Consider the following 24,063-nt stretch of genomic DNA (forward strand, 5'->3'; position numbering starts at 1 on the left):
ATGAAAATTTCTGTGGTGGTCTATGTTATTTTAGATAAACAGTCATTGTGTCATTATTGCACAAATTCTGAGGACAAGTTCTAAGTTACACGTTCTGATGATTAAGTTCTGACATTCATAACTCAGAACTTGTATGAGTATTTACTAAGATGAGCATTCCTTTTTCGAGTTAAGAAATTATGTTCTGATGATTGTTAAGTTCTGGTATAGGTCTAAGTTCTGATTTCTCAGTCTAATACTTTACTTGGCTTATCTTTGAATGAAATTTAATAACAGTCTCAGTTTGTACTCGTATATGTTGCAGTGGAAGATTAATAGTCACTATAATTAGGATTAATGGTTTTGTACTTGAACAGTCCACTGTTTCTTGTGTCTTGTGCGGTCTAGACCATGATTCCTCTTTCCAATGACTGTTATTCTTTTTCAAAGTCTAGGGAGACGAGGTAGAATTAATTCTACCTGTCAGCATTAAATATCTTTGCGTCTCTTGGCATTCTTTTGCCTATATAAACAACCACTTCACATCAGTCTCTCCATCCCATTCTTCTCACACACTTATCCTCCTTCTTCTGTCAAAAACACAATGGTTCGATACAACATGTTTTTGAACACACAAACCTTCACAATGGAGCTCAGTTGTGCCGACTGGCAGCAGGAGTGGCATATAACAGCCATTCCTGAGGAGATCTGGGACTCTGTCCCACAGGAGGTGCTGACTCACCTTCTATTCTTCGAGATGGATTATCATCGCCATCTGGAGCGCCTGGAGGAGGAAAGGCGGGAAGCTATCCGTCAGCAAGAGCGAATCATACGACTCGCCATCTTGTTCGTCGAAGATAGGAAGAGGAAGATGACTTAATCTCGTCTTCTTCCTGTTCTTCTTCATCCTCAGCTTTGTCAGGCTTCTTAGCTAGGACTAAAGCTGTTGACGTTAGGATTAGAAGCTTAGGGAAAATCTTGTATTGATGTAATTTCTATTTCATATATGTATTGACTTGATATATTAATGAAAACTGTTTTTACTTCAAGATTTTATCTATGAGTTATTTTATCTTGTGTTGTTAAATCCTGCTTAATATTCTGATGACCATTTAAATTTTGTCTTTATTTAAGTTCTGATTCTCTGTCAGCACTTATTCATCGAAATTATCTCGGTCATTTTTAACATGATTCATTTTCAGAATATTAATATTGCAGTGAAAAATAATTCAATCAGTGCTAACGGTTTAAATTTTGAATTAAAACTGTGTCTCTTGGTAAATGGAACGGTTTTTCCTTGAAACAAGGCAACTGGGTAAGTAATCATTCCTGTTTTCTCGAGCCCAGTAACTATCCGTTATTACTGCATGTCTGACAGGTGTCCAACGGTAACATTTTGTTTCAGAGTATAAGAACAACAGAGAGAAGATTTCTTTAATCTTTTATTTTCTTTATACTTTATCTCTCTTCTTACTTTTACTCTATTTCTCATTCTTTCTCACGTTGGTTTTTCATACAGACATTATCTCATACACCTAACAAGCATACTTGACTCTCAATATTTTTCACATGGCACCAAAGGATTTTATCATTGATGGAGCAAAGTTTGTTCCAAACAACTTTGCTGCAATTCTTGATCATGCTGAAGCTCCATCTGAATTGCACTTTGTGCAAGATCTTCTTGCACATAGTGAGGTTGGGTACGCCTTAACTCAGCCTGAATTATTTTCAAGTCAACAAGTTCTGCGGTTCTGGAGGACTGGAGTTTTTGATGTTGGTGGTAAACGAGGAACTCCCAGTATTATCTTCCAAGTGGGTGATTCATCCTATGTGGTCACTCCTGGTACAGTACGAAGAGCATTACATCTTCCAGAAGATTGTACCTTCTCTATACCAGAGGAATCAGAACTTCGGGGGTTAATGACTGATTTGGGATATGAAAAGAGTCTGACGAAACTTGGACAGTTGAAACGGGCTAATATCAGAAGAGAATGGAGTTTCTTCTTCTATTGCATCACCAAGGCTTTTGGCAACAAGTGTTCAAATTTTGATGCTATTCCCATTATGAGTCAGCACATCGGGTATGCAATTATCAATCAAACTCATTTTGACTTTGTAACTGCTTTAATTGGTTTTATTGGGGATAGGATGATAGAGGATCGAGATGTTGTTTATTTTGCTAGATTCTGTCAACTTATTTACACTTATTGTACTGATGAACCTCAGTTAGTCAGCACTCAAACCCCACCTTTTAAGGTTGCAAAAAGGTACTTTAACAACCTGATAAATGCTGACACAAAGAAATCAATGGTGAGACAATTACAGATTCCTCAGTCTGTGAAACAGATTCTGGTAAATGCTGATCCAGCTACTTACAAATCTGTTTACTCAAATGTTCAACCAACTCACCATAACCAAAATCCATCAACCTCAGTACCTACCTCTCATTCTACTCAACCTACCCTCAGAACTTATCTCAAATCCTATCTCTCCACTTCATAGACTGGTCAACCTTCTTTTTCAGCACCTACTGTGAAGCCTACATCCTCTAAGCCAAAGAGAACAAAGACTGTTCCTCAAACACCTCAAAAGAGGAGGAGAATTACTTTGAGAGATGAATCAGATTCTGAGGATCAGATTCCTTCTTCAGAACCTGTGGTAGATGAAGCTGAGAAGGCAACTTCTCAGAAGGATTCTGCAATTGGGGGTTCTAGGCTTCTCAAGAGGCTTAGACGTATGACGGTTCCTGAAACTCCCAAGGAATCCAAATCAACAAGGAAGTACAAGAAACAGAGGGCACAAAGGCCAGTTTCAGATGATGAGGAGGAAGCAACTAAGGAAGGGGATCAGGAATCTCTGATCTCACAAGACAAGGAATTTGCTCCAGTCACTTCTTCTCCATCAACTCCATCTCAGGAACCTGTATCTGACAAGGCTAATTCACCTTCTGTGTCTCTTGTTGATCCAGGCACAAGTGCTGAAATTGATATTCAGAACCTGGTTGTGCCTGAAATACTTTTCTTAGAAGCTCCAACAGCAAATAATCCTTCCACAACACCTGTTACTGATGCTGTTCAAACTCCTGAGTTATCACTAACACCTTCTCTGCATCAAGATGCTGATGATCAGATTTTAGGTGAGCATCAGGATGTGGCTGTTGATCAGAACTTAGTATCAGATCAGCAATTAGAGGATGCTGAAGCCTCCATTGCTACTCACACTGTTGTCTTATCAGAAGATACTGATTCTCTAAGTTCTGATGCTGCAAATGTTGGAGATACTGGTGAGGCTGCTACAACTGTAGATGCTGATGAAGCAGGTCCTTCAGGACATACTCCTCCACTGACTCTTCCTAAGTCTGAACTGGTAAAGGAGTTTGTTATCAGGGATGCACCAGTACCTTGGAGTGAAACTCCTGCAGGTCAGGAGTGGACTAAGGAATGGAACTCAGTTTCATGTGTTCCAAATGCTTTACATCTTGCTGAGCACTTGACTAAAGCTGATGAAATGTTACATTCTGATGATTTTAAAACCCAGCTAAGAGTCACTGCATTGAGTACTAAACATCTACAAGGTCTTCATTCCAACACTCATGCAGAGCTACACAAGATTCAGGAGAACTTTATCAAACAGGAACAAGTTTGGAAAATTGATAAGAAAAAGTTCTTCCAACCTACCATTGACAGGGTTGCTTATATTGAGAAAACTCAAGAGAAGCAACAAGCTCAGATTGATCAAATTCTGACAAATCAAGCTTCTCAGCAATCGCAACTTACTGAAATCCAGACCTCAGTGGAATTACTTATCTCTCTTTTATTACCTGCTGATGCCAAAAAGGGGGAGAAGGTAATTAAGTCCAAATGCAAAACCAACAAGACACTGCAAGGAAAGGATGATGGAAAAGATGACCAAGGAAACTCTGGAATGGGTAGTGGTCATAGTCAAGGTAGAAGGTTTACATCAAGACAAGCTAGTCACAGAACAAGTTCTGATACTGGGAAAAGAATAAGTTCTGCTGCTGGTAAAAGGATAAGTTCTGATGAACTTCTAGATCTTGATGAGGAAATGTCAAGACAGTTATTTCTTCAAGAAAATCCAGGGATGGACTTGGAAAGTTTAAAGGAAGAAGAAGCCAGACTTAAATCAGAGAAAGTCACATCTAAATCTGAAGCTTCTGGTAAAAAGTTACTTCCAAAACCTAAAGGCATTGTGATCAAAGAAAGGATACATACTGAAGAAACTTTGGCTAGATCACAACCACAGATAGATCCAAGATCCAAGGGTAAAGAAAAGGTTGGTGAACCTATCAAGCCTTATGTACCTCCTGAGGAAGAAGAAATTACTGATGGAAAAGATGATCTTGCTCTGACTTCAAGAAAAGTTCTTAAAACAACCTCTGACATGGCTCAAGTTGTTCAGAGTCAAGAAATTGTAAGTTCTGATATTCAGAAGAAGCAAGTAACCTCTGACAGTGCTCAAGTTAACTTGATATCAGAAAATAGATCTAAAACACTCCTACCAGGATTCACTAAAGCAAAACAGATTCAATCTTTGAAGACTACTCCAAGTGGTTTTGAAGCAAGAGTAGTTACTGGAAAGGAAGCTAGAGATAAAACTGGATTGGGAAGTGCTGATGAAAGAAGAGTACACAACACTACCGATGATCCAACTTCCTTGAGTGAACCAGGTATTGGAGCAACTCCTGAGAGATTGAATCAACTAGAATCTGTACAGATGGTTTACCATACTTACTTGAAAGAATACATCATGTTGTATTTCATGACAGATGGTAGGGTTTATCATATAAGACAAAATGCCATTCCTTTGAAGTATTTTGAAGAATTGGAGCATGTACTTTTCTTACTTCAAGTGGATGACAGAATAACAGAGACTGCTGTAAACTACTTAAAAGAACAGATTCAGAGACAGAAAAGGCTTTATTCTGTTAAGTCTGACAGCAGATATGTTTCAAAGTACAGAGATCACAATGGGGATATTGTTGATATGAAGCCTAATACTGCACAGATCAGAACGTATCTTGGTATTAAGGGACTTGAATTCAATCTTGAATCTGACAAAGCTTATGTCATAAGACTAGACCAGGAGTTAAGGAAAGCAAAGATTAATGATCTCAGAGCTGCAATCTTTCAAACTGGTGAAGATACTGCAGAGCTTAAAGGTGTTAAAAGGAGGATGATTGATGAACTAAGATATGCTGAGAAATGTTTGTTGAAGAACTATCTCAGAACAACTCCTGACATCAGAGAGATCAGAAGTTAATGAAGCCAAGTCGAAGATCTACAACTGCTTAAATTCTGATATTTATACAGATTGAAGTTGTTATTAGAAGTTGAAATTGGTAAAACTTTAAGGACTGTAAGTTGTAGTTATCTAGTCTATTTCTCATGCATTTGTACTTAATGTTTTTGACATCATCAAATATCTGTTTAACTTGTATATTTTGTTAATTTACAAGTTGGGGGAGATTGTTAGATATATTTGATAATGTCATGGCTAATATGTTTTATGTTTAGCTTTCAGATCTTGTGTGAATAGGATAGATCAGTACTTAACTGTTGATCAGTACTTATACTGGAAGTCAGGACTTAAGGATATCAGTACTTATATTATCAGGAGATAATCATCAGAAGATAGATATCAGAACTTAAGTGCTGAAGGACAATCAGATAAGGACAGTAGCTGATTAAAGGAAAGAAGATAAAGATAAAACATAAGAAGAGATATGCATGAAGAAGGAATTCCATGAAGAATGGAATACTTGGAATAGAAGATATCTGATTGATATATTTTAGGAAGCAGAATTATATTCCATATCAATTAGCGATTATCTTGTAACTGTGTAGTATATAAACACAGGCATAGGGTTTACACTAAAAGTGTTATCATTATCGAAGTTATTATTCTTTATAACCCTAGCAGCTCTCGTGATATTTGTTCATCACTGAGAGGTAACAGTTCTATATTATAACAGAGTTTATTGTTTCAATAAAGATTGTTTTCTGTTACTCAAGTTCTTTAAGTTCGATTTGAGTGTGTGTGACCTAACATTATATATAGCAATATAGAGGTGATTTCCAGTTTTCATTTAATCAGTAGATTATGTGGCTTAGTATTGTTAACATATATACTATTATTATAATTGGATAAATTCTTTATTATTTCCTTTATTATTATTTGTTTTGGCTATATAAACTCCTCTTCTATCGTAATCAAGAACAAAGTGAATTATAATAAGACCCTACTTTCCCCCCTTTTATCTATACTTAATCATCTTATAAAGAGTTAAGTTTGTTCGATATGGGATAAGTTGATTGTGATTTATATCGGGGTGGCTTCCACATGTTGGATTTAAGACATGTATTTCGATTATTGTTTATTTTCGTATTCTTCTCCAAATTGGGTCCTGTTTTCTTTTTTTGGATGATTTTGAATTATAATCATGATTTGCCGTATCTTTTATACTTGAAATTGGTTGAATTTCTTGGGGGTATAGATTTTGATATTTATTGAGTTTAACTGGTTTTATTTGTTTTGATTGAGACTCTTGTTAGGTATGAAGTACAACACAGGAGGGATGAATGTATTTTCTTGACTTTCTTGACTTCTACTATCTTAAAAATCAGATTGTGTTTAGGCTATGGAACTTAAACAACTAGTTATGAATTTGCAGTGATAAATAACTCAATGTAAAGGACACAAGCGATTTATCAAAATTCACCTGATTTATATTAAATCAAATTAGTTGTACTACAAATCCGCGTTCTTGAAAAATAAGAAGTCAACTGCTTCTCTTGAGAGAATACAAGATTTCTAGATCTATTTTCATTTTCTTACTAAACAAAGGACCCGTGACATGTTTTATAGATCAACATACACAGTTTATGGAACTTGCACTAAAATATACGAACACATTTTTTGAAGCTAATTTGTCTATTTCTCATTCTAGTGTAGCACATCTGTGTAGAATTCACTAGGTCTGTGACCCTCCTTTGTCTAGTTCATCTTGGCCCTCGATCTTGTATTCTTCAAGCTGCATTTGTAGACTTTCTGTTTCAGTGATTAAACAGTTTGTTGACTGATAATCTTGGATCTTCAAGTTGTATGTATTATATTAATATGAGCTGTTATCGATATCTTCCTTACTATGTAGAGTTGTCTCATGTCGATTTGTAGAATGGCTTATCGATATTTTTATTTCTCTATACGCAGTTTGGCTTATCGATATCCCCACTTCTCTACATGTAGTTTTGACTTGTCGATATCTCCACTTCTCTACATGCAGTTTTTACTTGTCGACATCTCTACTTATTTACATGCAGTTTTGACTTGTCGACATCCACTTTTCAACATGCATTTTTGACTTGTCGACATCTCTACTTCTCTGGATGCAGTTTTGATTTGTTGACATCTTTACTTCTCTACATGCAGTTTTGATTTATCGACATCTCTACATGTAGAATGACATCTCTACAAGTAGAATAACTTATCTACAAGTATAATGACATCTCTACAAGTAGAGTGACTTCTCTACAAGTTATTCTGACTTCTCGATAGGCATCTCTGTACATGTTGATATGCGACTTATCGATATATGACTTAGAACATTTTTCCAAAAACAACATTATTCAATTCCAAACTTTTACGCTTCTCTCGGAGGCATGATCAAGCTTGATCTTTGTTAGGGTTAGAACACCCGCTAATATTCACGCAAGTATACGTGATCGCAAGTAATATAGAATTAATTCTAGTTCATTCCCACAGGGACTGGTTTAAGTTAATTTCAATCAATGTATTTATGCAACAATGGTATGGCTATTATCCAATGCTAAGACGAATAACAAATTGAGGTTGTTTTAAATATACTTAAATAAGAGATTAGACTAAAGAATATAAACTAAGAGAATAAATAGGATTGAATACTATATGATATAAATATGGGATTCTAACTTCATAAAATACTTCATTCAATAGCATTTTCGTTCTTAACCTTAGCATGTAATGTTGATGACACTAATCAGATAACATGAAACTGATAAACGCTAACTTTCGTTGTACGAATACCATACTACCAAACATCCACAAAAGAGATAGAAGCTGAATAGACACCAATTATATTGAGACCCTATATGTCTATAGAATTTGATAACATAACGGTTTAATGCACAAGTTATCTATCGTGATTACATAGGACAAGTAAGATGGTTAAAATTACCTACGAATCATGCATAACTAATACATGAACCTATGCTAGCATGGCAAGTTCTAAACCCTTAAATTCACTTTCACTTCATTAAAGATTACAGCCTATCTTATAAGTTCGCAACGCTCATAAGACGAATAAGCACAACCAATACTAGGTTATCATACAATCACCACACACTAAGGCATCGAAACAAATTAACTAAAGAAATCCGTTAGAACCCCACGATAACGATTACCCCATTATCAGACTCATCATCAACGTGGGTTCCGATGAAAGCATGGTATAATAAATATAGTCTTTATACTGAATAAATAATAAACCAAGTACGGAACAAGAGTATAGGTTCACATGCAAGAAAACTAGCATCCAAAGTTACATCTTAAAATAAAGAATCACAAGTATAAACTAGATCCTCTTCTCCTTGGTTGGATTGTGCTCACGGTCTTCTTACGCCTTCTCCTTAAGCTTTGGTACGTCTTGTTATGAAAAATGACCTTAAGTTATGTATTTATAGAAGCCCATGCAAATTAGAATTCTTTTAGATCAAAATCAAAGTAGAAACAAGATTCTTTGAATTCGACCCGGCGCGACCGCGCGCTTCACCAGCGTGGGCGCGCTGCAACTCTGTACTCTTGGCTTGGCCGCGCACTACTACAGCGCGGGTGCGCTGATTCTTTGGAAAAAATTCTGAATTCTTCTTTTCTTGCTGGTTTGAGTTGGTCTTTTCACGAGCTTTTATTTTAGACACCATCCTAACACCATATTAGCATCAAAATAATGCCAATTCACCTGAATTCCTGTTAAATGCCTGAAATGTAAAAACACTAGAAAACATGTTAAAAACACCAACAACTTGAGTATAAAACACCAATTCAAAGCTTTACAGAGCGTTATAAAGTGACATAAGTGCCACTCAACAATCTTCTTCCAAAGTTTATTCCTTAGCTTGATGGTTGTTCATAGAAAAATTTTCCAGTCTAATCTCCTTAACACTTTTACAGACTTAAAAAATGCAATTACAAAATATAAGCAGATTATCATACACTTAAATCTTAGGATTGTCAAAGTGACTTAGTCTTGTTATGTAGAGGCATGTCTTGCACAACAATCTCCCCCAATTTATGAGAAGATTACTTGTCACGAATTCATGATAAGAAGAATAACCCCAAGCCAAAAATTAAAAACTAACAGATAAACAAAGTACAAGCTTTTATACATGAGATTCATTTTGCAGTTACATTGAGAATTGATTTACAGATTGGCTAAAGTTTTCATATCATGATTGCCCTCTAATCAAAACCTTGATTTTGCCAAGACACTCAAACTTTTCAATTATCTCAGTCCCCCTGAGAGCTTACCTAGCTTCAGCCATTCATTTACTGAGTAACTTTCAAGATATTTGATTATGTACCTTGAGAATATGTGAGTTTTGATATTCAGAAAGACACCATCTGGAGAAACTCTACTCAACCCTTTAGCTTTCAGTTCATTTGATCTTTTCTCAAATATCTCTATCTCCTTAGCCTTTTTGATAGTATTAGCTTCCATCTCAGCCTTCTCTCATGCATGTCTTTCATCTCTTTCTTTTAACCTCCTAGCCAATTCAACCTTCCTCATTTTTGTGAAAGCATCCTTCCTAGTCATCAAACCAATTACTCTTTGAAGCTCTAGTGTCAATCACTTCTTTGTTGAGTAATTTGAATGGGCCATCCTTGAAATAAATTTTCACCTCTCCCTGAGTCTCCACACAGACTTTGACTATTTCTTCAGCTAGTTGATTATTAAAGTCATCATCTGATATTTCTTCTGAAAATGGTAGAAAATCATCTTGATTAAAGTAGTTCCATAAAGCACCCATTCCAACTTCTATTTTCTTTGATTTTTTCCCAATAAAATTGAAGTGAGTTTTGATTGGTGATTTGAATGATGTAGGCTTGGTTACTTTTTTCGAGATGGTTTGGCTAGTTTTAGTAGTTATTTTGGACAAGGAGTTGGCTGTGAGTTTGTATAGATATTTAGGCTTTGAGTTTTGAGAGGCTTGAGGTTTTGGTTGGCTAGATGTTTGAATTTTTGGTTGTAGAGTTGCAGGCATTTGGATTATTGGTGTCTTCTTGCTTTCATTTCCAACATCTCCACTCTTCTCCTTCTTCTTCCCTTTATCTTTTCCTTTCTTGTCATCCCCTTTCTTAGAAGCATCTTTCTGACTGCCACTACCTTTGCTAGATTGACTAGGATTTGAGCCAAAAAATTTAGGTTCACTCTCGTTTTTCTTATCATCATCCTGACCAGTAGCTTTTGTGTTTATATCGGTTTTTGGTTGGACGACATCAATATTGTTCACATATCTTGAAAGAATAGTGATCATCTCAAGATCCTCTACGGTCTTCACTTTTTTTTGTCCTTAGTGCTGACTCTATCACCATTATAATATTTTTGTTCTTCATGACACAATGCTTAGGAATATGAAAGTGTCTGCATTTCTTGATATTTGGGAAGATGTAGGCCAATCCTTTGTCAGGTTTAAGATATACCTCATGAAAAGCTCCCTTTTGGCCTGCTCTAAGTTCCTTGAGCAACTGAGTGTCCTCACGGATCATTACGTTGACTCTGTGATAAGTGGCATTTTATACCACTTAGAACGTCTTAAAATGGCTTAAATTGGTGTCTTGAAATCAAGTATTTTGTGTATTTGATGCGTTTTTCTAGTGTTTATGCATTTCAGGGTATTAGTTACATTTCGGGGGAGGAATCATCAAGAATAAGCCTTGGCATGTGTTCACCATTGCGAGAGGAAAGGAACGGGCAGATTACAGCGAAGAAACGGAGAAACGGAGTAAACTTGGATTTTTTCCAGTGGAGGCCTGCGCGCCCGCGCAGCTATGCTGAGCGGCCGCACAGCAACCTGCGCGCCCGCGCAGCTATGCTGAGCGGCCGTGCAGGGTCGGGAATTTTGCTGAATTATTTAGACTTCTACTTCTGTTTGGCTTCCAACTTCTATGTAATCTGAGTTTTATGGGACTATTATATAAGTAGATTTGAGACGTTTTCACAGAGGATTAAGAAGAAGAAGATTGTGTTTTACGCAAGAAGCGAAAGAGATAAGGAAGAAGACCGATTTAGCACACCGCAACGAAGAGGAAGCATATTTTCTTGTGATTCTTGTTTCGTTGTAACGTTGGATGCTAGTTTTCTTGCTTTGACTTATTTACTCTTGTGACGTACTCTGTTTTAATATAATTAGTTTAGTTATTATTTTCTTGTGTTTGTTTATCATGATTTCATATGAACCCATGATGGCGATAAGTTCTATTATGGGCTAATCGTGATCATGGGGTTGCAACGGATTTATTATGGAATTCTTTAGTTAATTGTTTAATACTTTAGTGTGTGATGATTGCTTGATATCTAGTATTGGTTGTGCGTATTCGTCTTATATGCGTCGCGAACATATGAGATAGGGTGCTAATCTCTTGTGAAGCGACGGTGGATCTTGAGATTTAGAACTTGCCATGCTAGCACAGGTTCATGTACGTTGTGCATGATTAGTGGGTAACTCTAACAGTTTTATTTGCCCTATGTAATCAAAAAGGAATAACTTGTGCTTAAATCGTTGTGTTGTCAATTTCTGTAGACATATAGGAACTCAACATAATTGATGACTATTCGACTTCTATCTTAATTGTGGATGCTTGGTAGAATGGTATTAGTACAATGAAAGTTGGCTTTTATCAATTTCGTGTTATTCGATTAATATCATCACTGTCACATGCTAAAGGTAATAACAATGGCTATAGAAGGAAGTAATAATGAAGTTGTGATCTCATGAGTGTTTTATTATTGATAAATTGAAGTGTTAGTTAAGTGGTTAATTAAGTAGTTAATTATAGTTAATATTTAATCAACAATTTTAAGTGTTATTATCTTAACATTGAGAAGTAATCATACATTGGTGAGTGAGTTTAATTAGACAATAATTTAGTCTGAGTCTCTGAGGGAACGAACTAGAAAATATTCTATATTACTTGCGAACGCGTATACTTGCATGAATATTAGCGCGTGTTTTCGCCCTAACACTTTGTTAATTAAAATATCCAATTATGAGGCTCTTCTAGCCCTAAAAAATTCTAGTGAGACCTGTATACATCTAGCAAAGTCAAGTACCATGGCCTCAAACCCTTGTTCTTCTTGCAAAGAATTGGCACTTGAATGTGCCATTGTACTTGCCTCCCCAGTAACTGGATCATTGGAAATTGGACTCCTAGCTTCAATTATGAGTACAATTTCAGATAGGGTTTTGAGGGGAGTTGTTTCTTCAAGAGAAGCCTCTAATAGAATAGGAGAAGATTTGAGTAGCTCCCCCTTAAGGGAAATACCCTCGAACCTTGCAGTCTGTGAAGACTATTGTGCACATGAAGGTGCATTGACATCTGTAATCACACTGTCTTCAGTAAGAACTAATGAAACCCCTGTATTTGTGATGGTATCATCAAGGTCTACCTCAACATGTAGCCTCTCACCATCCAAATATGGGTTCTGAGTGGTGATCACAATCTTAAGAATTGTGCCACTTGAGTTTGGAAATACTTGATAAGTAGAATCAATACTTTCAGTAAATGAAGAAGAAATTTGGGATATAAGTTTAGTGATTTCGGTATTGAGTATTGGAAACTCCCCATGAGTAAAAGATTGAGTTTCAATTGATGTACTCTCACTTATATATGTGCCATCCAGAATTCTTCTTTCACCATTCTCAAGAGGGGGTGCAAAATCTTTATAAATTGCACTAGGGAGAGTGCTTGATTTAATAGTGACATCTTGTTAAGAAGATGTCATTAGAGTCTGTTTAGTCCCTTTGTTTATAACTGCATCTTTTTGGGAAGATGTAGAGGTGGTCAATTGAGTGGTCAACTCTATCTTTTTCTTCTTCTTTGGTTTCTTGATCAAGGGTGACACATTCTCACTAGGTTCCTCTCCACTCTCACCTATTACAATAAGGTTAGTCTACTTTCTCCTATTTTTATTAACTCCACCCTTTTGAGAGGATGAAACAGTTGGTTTGCTAGCATCTAAGGGTTGTTAAGAGGTCATCTCAGCTTTGGTAGGCTTCTGTGGGTTTTCCTATATTTGTGCTGCTACAGGACCAGGCGCCATAGCTTCACTAGATATGACACTACTTCTCATATCAGAAATAAGGTAAGGGTAAGTCCTAAACTTTTCCAACGTAAAGTCAGTGAGGTTTAGGCCTACCTTTACCTTATTTGATGTATTTAGTATTCTAAATAGAACTTTGGAGACTGATTTACAAATGCCTATTTGATTTGCATCTATGTATAATGTTTTGTGAATATCATTCACCTTGTAATTTAATACAGACATGATAAATCTAGGGAAGAAAATTTCTTTATCTCTACTTACCAAAGGCATTGTTAGTCTTGTTCCTAGTTCTCCCAAGATGAGGCTTGCAACATCTAGGTGTTTGTCATGAGCCATAGAGTACACCAATTTCTGGACCAAACTGGAAATGTTATCATAACCTGTCTTCCTGCAAGTGAAAGTCCTTTGATTGTGTCAATTACAAAGGACCACTTCCTTTTTAGGTTATCTTATTTAGCCTGACCAAGTAAACCTTTTCACTGTATTTGATGAAGTCCATGAAATCAACCAGTTCTTGAGAGCTAGGAGCTTCAATCATGTAGTCAGTAGAAATGCCCAGTGCTTTGTTGATGTCAATTGTATTTAAACCAACAACTACACCCTTAATTGTGTAGTTCACCACCACTATCATTACTTGATTGTCATCTACATGAGTGGTGAGAATAGCACTATTCCATAATTCATTTAAAACATCGAGATACAACACAGGTTTTGCTGTTAGTACCCTGCAAGATATGGATCAGCTACAAACTTCACAAAGCACTTGAAATTATTAGGTGCTTGTGTTGGGTCAACAAAAGCAAGGTAGTTTATTCCATCCATGGGGATTTCAACTCTCACGGTGTTGGTGTTTGATGCCATTATATGAATTTGAGTGGGTAAGTGTTTTTAAGACAAAGAAAGCTTGAAAAGTTTGAGAATGGTGAAAAATTATAGTAATTAGGTTAATTGAGATCTCAAAAGCGTAAAGAGGGGTTATGTCGAGATGTCTGGGTATTTATAGTCTAGAGTTGTGACTTATCGATAAGATAATAATGAACAGTTGAAATGTTACGTAGAGAAGTCACGTGGCTTATAGAGAACTCATGTCGATATGTCATTTTATTGACTCTTATCGAGAACTAGATATTGACATATCAACATGTTGTACAAATACCCCATTTTTCTAATTTATATTGAAACTTCAACATAAAATTAGAATTTATTTTATTTCAAAAGCTATTACTGAAATAATGTATAAAATTAAAGAATTCCAGTTCTGAGTTATTGAGAAGTCTTAAATTGAATTGTAGAAAACTCCATATGGATAAGTATATCGAGATCTCTAAATTTCTTATCGAGAAGTCACGAGAAAGACTTACCGAGAAGTCATGAAAAGACTTATCAAGAAGTCATGAAAAGACTTATCGAGAACTATATCGAGAAGTCATTAAAGACTTACCGACAAGTCATTTAGACGTAGCGAGAACTCAGTTCTCTACATACTTTTGTTTAATGTGACTCCGTGTTAGACCAATTTCACATATTAACAAAATGAATTGACATTTAGACAGCTTTTCTTAGAATTAAAAAAATTCCAAGTTCGATTTATTTTTGAGAAATAAATATACATAGAATTCTGAAATATTTATAAATCATATTTCAGTTAATTCCTAATTAAATAAAATTAATTTTAATTCATTAAGAATTAATTTGTTGCGTCATGTTAGCTGATTTCTTGCCTTAAGATGAAGAATTTAACATACCAATTTCACTTACAAGCCTTGTGAAGGTTGCTTCATCCAAAAGTTTAGTGAAAGTGTCAACTAACTATTTTTTGTTCAAACAAAAACAAGGTCAATGATACCATTTACAGTATATTCTCTAATAAAATGGTACCTTACATCAATGTGCTTAGTTTCAGAATAGTTAACAGGATTAGAAATAATAGATATTGCACTAGTGTTATCACACATGATAGGAATTGTTTTTAACACTAGGCCATAAATCCATTAGTTAATTTCTAATCCAAAGCACTTGAGCACAATAACTTTTAGAAGCTATGTATTCACCCCCAGTTGTGAAAGTTGAAACAGATTGTAATAGACAGAAAGAGTACTAGTGGAAGCTGTCAATTCCATGGTCAAAGACTTGTATCATGGTATAGTATGGGTGTGTACTAGCACGTTCTTGAGGCCGCCTTCTTACTCTCTCTATCTCTCTTCAAGCTGCTAGGGTTTATGTTTTATCAAATAAAATGTGTAACCCTAATTCTATTAGAAAAAAAATATTATATAGGCAAGAGCTAATGGGCCTCCAACCCTAAACTGAATTTTAGAGTTATTATTATTATTAAATTCAAAATTCTAATTATTATATTATTAAGTCTCACTTAATCATCCAATAACTTAATTTCAGATTTAATATTAAATTCGAATTTCCTATTTATTTAATTAATTAAGTCACACTTAATTAATAACAAATAATTCGAATTACTTATATTTAATTTAAATCCGAATTTAAATTAAATAATCCTCCAATCATTCTTTGTGCGACCCTTTAGGTTATTATTATGCTGGCAATAATTTTAAATATAATTTAATATCATAAATAATGAGTGGCATCTGGTAATAAATCATTGTTACCCAAGTAATAATAATTAAATCGGTGATCAATTAGACCTTTCGTGAATAATGTACAATGTAATATAATCCCTTTAGCCTTATATTATAGATCAAACTCGAGGCATGTATTATGTCATCCTCTGTTAACGTTCAATCCTTCTTTCCTTGATCAATAAGTAAACTATTAAACAAATCAGTATTTGAGCATTGCCATGCATTTTATAGCCTTACTCAATCAAGAGGCCAATAATATCACTCCTTTAATAAAGGAGGGCTAAATCCCATCTAGATCATTCATATTTCTCATACAATTCATAATGTACACAACGTCTACTTTTATTATTACCCGGTCAAGGATAACTTTTAATAGTATCAAAGTATATTAATTCTCGTATAGAAATATAATGATTTCAGGTCAAAGGGCCAATACATCATTATCACAGTGAAATTAACTTATGACACTATAAATATGTAGTATCTCACAACGGGTCAATCCAACACCATGTATTTAATACATGTGCCTGTGTTTTGACTTTAGTATCACCATACCTATTATCAATGAGATGTGATCATCAGCCAACAAACACATTAGTCTCAATGTATTTATTATCGTCCCTTAATAATAATACTTGACTAGGGACCTTTAGGAATATCAATTCTATTCTCATAATCTCATTTCTAAGTCACGCACTTATAGATATAGATTTACATATCATATTCCAAGGACATTTATTAATCTAACATCTTATCACATAAAATAAAGATATAATAAATTACTAGAATAATCCATATAATCATAATTAATAATCCAAATGTTTCATATAATAAACATAATAGTGTTGTCTCTAGGGATTCAACAATCTGAAAGGAATATGTCCTAAGTCCAATCATGTATAAGGATTTAGGAATAACTTTTATGTAATCTGTTTTGATTTCATTGATATTAATAAAGACTTGTTTTGTTTTTATTACGGGCTTTATCTATTTAAGTGTTTAAATAAGATATACCATAGTTTAGAGTAAAGCTTTTTATGGATTATGATGAGATCATAATAGTGAGACCTAAAAAGATGATAACTCTAAACTTAAATAGTTCCTGGTCATAGGATTACTAACTGGTAATTAATAATCCGCAAAGATCGGTACATACTATGCTTGCTTCATTATGAAGGATGTTTGTTCTCATAGACATTTGTGTGGTGACACTATAGCTAGTATGTAGGTGCTTATTATAGAATAAGTTCACTGAACATGACTCGCCTAGCTGAACAACTGATGGAGTTCACTCACGTGTCAGCAGTTATTCGCTTAGTGATAGTTGTACAAGTATCCTTAGACTTGAGGTCATCATAGTAATCTTGTATACACTGAACTATGCTTTGGTTTAGTTCTTAGTCTCCAGGGACAATTATTAGGGCTCTTCTGGGTAGAGGAATTTGTACACGAAGATAGTGTATGATCAATAAAGGATCTACCCCTTCCAGTGAAGGAAGCGAATGTTCAAGGCTGATCCACTTTTGCTAGTTCAGGAATCTCTGGCCAGAGTAAATGAAATTAGAAAGGAGTTTCTAATTTGCATAGAACTACGCATAGTAAATGGTAAGCAAGTGATTGAATTAGATAGGCTTGACACGAGATCCATGCCTTGTATTTAATCGGAACATTGTAGGGTAGAAGGAGTTTATTGTACGGTAACTATTCACTGACAGGTTCTTGGTATTCTAAGCAGTGAATTCATATTATCCGGATAGTCGCGATATATTGAGAAGCATCACTCACGATGTAGAATAAATGTGATTAATTAATTAATCATATTTAATAAATTAGAGAATTTATATAAATAATGATAAAATAGTTTTATTATTATTTATTTCTACTACCGGCTTAATATTGAACCTACAGGGTCACACCATAAAAGGAGAATGATTTAATGGTGGAGGAATTAATTAATAATGGCTAATAATTATTTATTTGTGAAATAAATAATTAATTGGCAAATTTAATAATTAATTAAATAAGATTTAATTGATTATAAATTAATTAAGAAAAGTTCTTAATATTATTAATTAAAGGATTTAATTTTTGGAAATTAAATCAAGAGAGAGAATTATTTCTAAAGTGTTTAGAAAAAGGATTAATAATTAAAAGGTTTTTTAATTATTAATGAGAATAATAAATGGGATAATAATAATATTATTTATGGAAAAATTTCAGCTGAAAATTTTGCCTATAAATACACTATTATAGACCCTAATTTTATTCCAACCTCGAAAACCCGAAAACCAAAAAAGTTTGGAAAACCCAATTCTCTCCACCTTCTTCCTCCTCCTTAACATCGTTTTCTTGGTGGATACCGGTGGAGTGCTTCACACATGAGGAGCAACTGCTAAGGATCTCTGATCGTTGTCTCCGAATTATTTTAAAAGGTTAGATTCGATCCCTCGAATTTTTATTCACGATTTATATGCTTTTATTTGGATTTTGTATGTGTAAAAGTGTTTTTCCATGCCCCCGCTGCGTTAAAAATCTAACATTGGTATCAGAGCATAGGTTGTATGCATATAGATCTATGGTAAAAATTTCAGAATTTTATGTGCTTGTATGAATTAATTATGATTTTTACAAGTTATATTATGGATTAATTTTGTCTGATGAGAAATCGTTTCTCAGAATAATTTTGAATGTTGATCTGGGTTTTACAAGTGACGTAGATCGTCTGGGTATTTTTTTCATAATTTTAGGATGTATAGATTTTTTATTATGAATTTTTGAAGTTGTTTCAATTAAAATTCGTAATTAAATAATTATATATATATGTATTGTTTGTATGTATATATCTGTTATCTGCTTGTACTGCTGTTGGTTGAATGCACGGAAAGAGAAGTAGACAGACCAGAACACAGCATGTTAGGCGGATGTCAGGCGCGCAAACCGAGGAAAAAGGCAAGGCGGCGGCTGCAGTAAAAAAAAATAAAAATAAAAAAATATAGGGGTGTAACGCATTCCGGGAATGCGTTACACACCTGTGGCGCATTCATGGAATGCGTTACACCCTTGTAACGCAGCACCGGAATGCGTTACAGGGCTTGTAACGCGTTCCTGTAATGCGTTACAGCCCGTCTGTTGATTTTAAAATTGATTTTCTGGGAGTTTCGTAACTCCGTTTTAGGCGTGCAATATACCGTTGGATTCGTTTTTTCGAGACGGATCTAATGGAGTGATCAATTTTAGTTTATATAAAAGTTTTGAATTGTTTATATTTCCATGAAGTGTTTTTGACTATTTTTAATTGCTTTTAAATGCTTCATGTGATACATAGAGATGTATAATGCTTAGACTAATGTGCTAGATTATGTAACATGCCTACCTTGATGTTTATTCATGTTTATATATGTGATATATGCTTAGTTTATCATGCGATGATAGATTAAGGTGAACTTAAATGAACATAAGGCGTTTGTTAGACAACCTAGTATAGTGAAATTGTTTCATAACCTTAAGAATAATATTATGAATATAATCATGAGATTCTTGTGTTTGTGAAACACGTAATTGAATATGAATTTTCGATATGAGAGAAAGGATGATTCTGTCAACAACAGAAATCTATCTGTAAGAAAGGGTTATTAAGTGACGCCTCTTGACAATGCTCCACCCGATCTGGGAATCATCTGATTATTGATTGTTGATTTGAAATATTTAATTTAAAAGGAAGAATCTCTTTATAATATGATTATGATTGTAACGTAATATAATCCCTCTAAAATTAAATAATATCAAGTAGTAATTGGCCAATGACACAACAGGCTTGTGTCGGTCATAGCCTTCCAACATGGTAGAAAGTAGTTCTTATTTTTGAATCATTGTCGTTTCGTGCCACAGCCGAGGGCTTTGATTTCGAAATAAGAAATACTTGTCTATTACATAGAGATGTGTACATTGAATAAGAATCTAAAGGTCGTTACGTGCCACAACCGTGGGCCTTTGGGGACTGATTCAATTGTACGGAATGTTGGGTTAGACTTGACTTAGAATATTGAGTTTGTCATGCCACAGCCGTGACTCAATTATTCAAGAGGCTAAAGTTTGATTAGGGAATAACATAAGATGTAATTGACAAGAGTTGTCTGCCTATTGAACATTACATGGCGTTTCGTGCCACAGCCGGGGTTGTGTAATGGAATGTAGGATCCCTATTCCCACTAGCATTATGAATGCTTAATTTTTCACGTAGGGGGTTGAATAAATTAGGAAAACTAGTGGGAGCCACTTATGAATAAAGACCCGATTCATATAGTGTTTTGAAATGAAATCGAATATTTGCTAAGTGTTGTTATGTGTTTATCATTTACAGATTTACTTTGTACGTTATGTCTTCTGCACTATCACTCAGGAGCATACTAGATGCTCACAAATTGACTGGTCCTAATTATGCTGACTGGCTTCGAAACTTGAGAATTGTTCTCAGGATTGAGAAGCTGGAATACGTGATTGACTCACCTAAGCCTACTGAACCTGCTAGTGATGCACATAATGATGAACATATTGTGTATCGTAAGTGGATAGATGATGTAAATGTTGCTCAATGCATCATGCTAGCTTCCATGAACATTGAGCTACAGAAGCAACATGAGCATATGGATGCTCACACTATCCTCTTGCATCTACAAGAGTTGTATGATGTGGCAGGGAGGACAGCTCGATATGAGATATCGAAGGAGCTGTTCGGTTGTAGGATGTCTGAGGGATCATCTGTGAATGACCATGTACTTAAGATGATCAATTTGATTGAACGTCTTGGACAACTTGGTTTTGCCATGGATGGGGAGCTGAGCCAAGACTTGGTCTTGCAATCGCTTCCGAGTTCATTCTCGCAGTTTGTTGTGAACTTTCACATGAATAAGTTGGATGTCAGCCTGCCTGAACTCCACAACATGTTGAAGACTGCGGAATCGAATTTTTCCCCTAAGAAGAGTTCTGTTCTTCTGATTGGTGAAGGTTCTAATCCTAAGAAAAGGAAGAGGAACCCTTCCAAGAAGAAGAAAGTAGGTGAGAAAACGCCGGTTCCACCAAAACCTGAAGACCCCGAGAGTAAAGTTGTTTGCTTTCACTGTAACAAGGTGGGGCACTGGAAGAGGAACTACAAGGTTTACCTTGCAGAATTGAAGAAGAAGGGTAGTGAGACTACCGCTTCTGATTCAGGTATGTTCATAATAGAAGTGAATATGTCATTTCTACTTGGGTATTAGATACCGCCTGTGGTTCTCATATCTGCAATTTGTTGCAGGGACCAAGGAGAAGTAGGACTCTTGAGGAAGAGGAGGTGATTCTACTGATGGAAATGGAGCAAGAGTTGCTGATGAAGATATAGAATCATTTCATTTACATATGCCTACGGGCAAGACTATTGTTTGAAATAATTTTTATTTTGTTCCCTCAATTGTGAGGAATATTATTCCCATGTTAGACTTGGCTGGATTTTCATTTATTATTGAGAATAATGAATGTTCTATTCTTAGAGATAATATTCTTTATGGACGTGGTGCTTTAAATAATGGTCTGTATGTATGTGACATAATTTATTTCAGATTGAACAAACTAATAAAAGAAAAGGGATGATGAAAATCTCACTTTATAGTGGCATTACAGTCTCCATTTAGTAGACATGGAGAGAGGACTGCAAATTTGCTAGGAATGGTACACACAGATGTATGTGGACCAATGTCTACGCAAGCCATGGGTGGATTTTCATACTTCATTACTTTCATAGATGATAGATCTGGATTCAGATATGTGTTTGATGAAACACAAGTCTGAGGCCTTTGAAAGGTTCAAAGAATATAAGTATGAAGTGGAGAAACAACCAAACATAGTATTATAATTCTTCGATTAGATCGAGGTGGTGAATACTTGAATGGAGAGTTTCTGGATGATCTCAAAGTAAATGGTATAGTCTCCCAGTGAACGCCTCCAGATTGGTATCTGAAAGGAGAAATCGAACTTTGTTAGACATAATTCGGTCCATGATGAGCTATGCAAATCTTTCAGTATTCCTATGGGGTTATGCATTGGAAACCTCAGCATATTTACTGAATAAGGTGCTTTCCAAATCTGTTCCTCAAACTCCGTATGAGATATGGAAAGAAAGGAAACCGAGTTTTAAACACGTTAAGATTTGGGGATGTCCAGCTTATGTCAAGTAAGTTGACCCAGATAAGCTGGAATATCGATCCGGAAAATGTAGTTTTGTGGGATATGCTACCTTCTTGGAAAAGGAGTTTATCCTTGAAGGAAACAGTGGGAGCAAAATTGAACTTGATGAAGTTCAAGAAGCACAAACTACTACGGATCAAGTGGAAACACCTGTTCTGACTGAACAACCTTTTGTGGAACAGCCCATTCATAGATCAGGGAGAGTGTCTCCCCAACCTGAGAGGTATTATGGCCTTGTCATTGAGAATGACAATGAGTTGTCGATGATTGATGATGACGACCCTGTGACCTATAATGAGGCTATGAGTAGTGTTGACTCAGAGAAATGGCATAGTGCCATGAAATCCGGAAAGAAATCTATGTATACTGGATATAAAAGAATGATTAGAGCAGATGGCCAGGTGGAGAACTTTAAGGCCAGGCTTGTGGCAAAAGAATTCAAACAAAGGCAATGGATTGACTTTGATGAAACCTTTTACTTGTAGCCCTGTTAAAATCAGTTCGGATTTTGCTTGCGAATGCTGCTTACTACGACTATGAGATCTGGCAATTAGCCAGATGGTTTTCTTTCCAAGAGAAATGAAAACCTAGTGTGTAAGCTGCTGCGAACCATATGTAGTTTAAAGCAGGCTTCTCGAAAGATGGAACATTCATTTTGATGAGACAATCAAAGAGTTTGATTTTATCAAAAAAACGAAGATGAACCATGCGTCTACAAAAGGGTTAGTGGGAGCGCGGTAACATTTCTTGTATTGTATTGAATTAGAGTTGACACACATAACAACATAGCAGACCCACTCACAAAGCTACTTTTTGAAAGTCACTTTGATCGTCATAAAGATGAGATGGGTATTAGATACCAGAGTGATTGGCTTTAGTACAAGTGGGAGATTGAAAGGAATATGTCCTAAGTCCAATCATGTATAAGGATTTAGGAATAACTTTTATGTAATCTGTTTTGATTTCATTGATATTAATAAAGACTTGTTTTGTTTTTATTACGGGCTTTATCAATTTAAGTGTTTAAATAAGATATACCATAGTTTAGAGTAAAGCTTTTTATGGATTATGATGAGATCATAATAGTGAGACCTAAAAAGATGATAACTCTAAACTTAAATAGTTCCTGGTCATAGGATTACTAACTGGTAATTAATAATCCGCAAAGATCGGTACATACTATGCTTGCTTCATTATGAAGGATGTTTGTTCTCATAGACATTTGTGTGGTGACACTATAGCTAGTATGTAGGTGCTTATTATAGAATAAGTTCACTGAACATGACTCGCCTAGCTGAACAACTGATGGAGTTCACTCACGTGTCAGCAGTTGTTCGCTTAGTGATAGTTGTACAAGTATCCTTAGACTTGAGGTCATCATAGTCATCTTGTGTACACTGAACTATGCTTTGGTTTAGTTCTTAGTCTCCAGGGACAATTATTAGGGCTCTTCTGGGTATAGGAATTTGTACACGAAGATAGTGTATGATCAATAAAGGATCTACCCCTTCCAGTGAAGGAAGCGAATGTTCAAGGCTGATCCACTTATGCTAGTTCAGGAATCTCTGGCCAGAGTAAATGAAATTAGAAAGGAGTTTCTAATTTGCATAGAACTACGCATAGTAAATGGTAAGCAAGTGATTGAATTAGATAGACTTGACACGAGATCCATGCCTTGTATTTAATCGAAACATTGTAGGGTAGAAGGAGTTTATTGTACGGTAACTATTCACTGACAGGTTCTTGGTATTCTAAGCAGTGAATTCATATTATCCGGATAGTCGCGATATGTTGAGAAGCATCACTCACGATGTAGAATAAATGTGATTAATTAATTAATCATATTTAATAAATTAGAGAATTTATATAAATAATGATAAAATAGTTTTA

The sequence above is a fragment of the Apium graveolens genome, chromosome 9 (genome assembly GCF_009905375.1).
Source record: "Apium graveolens cultivar Ventura chromosome 9, ASM990537v1, whole genome shotgun sequence".
Lineage (NCBI taxonomy): Eukaryota > Viridiplantae > Streptophyta > Magnoliopsida > Apiales > Apiaceae > Apium > Apium graveolens.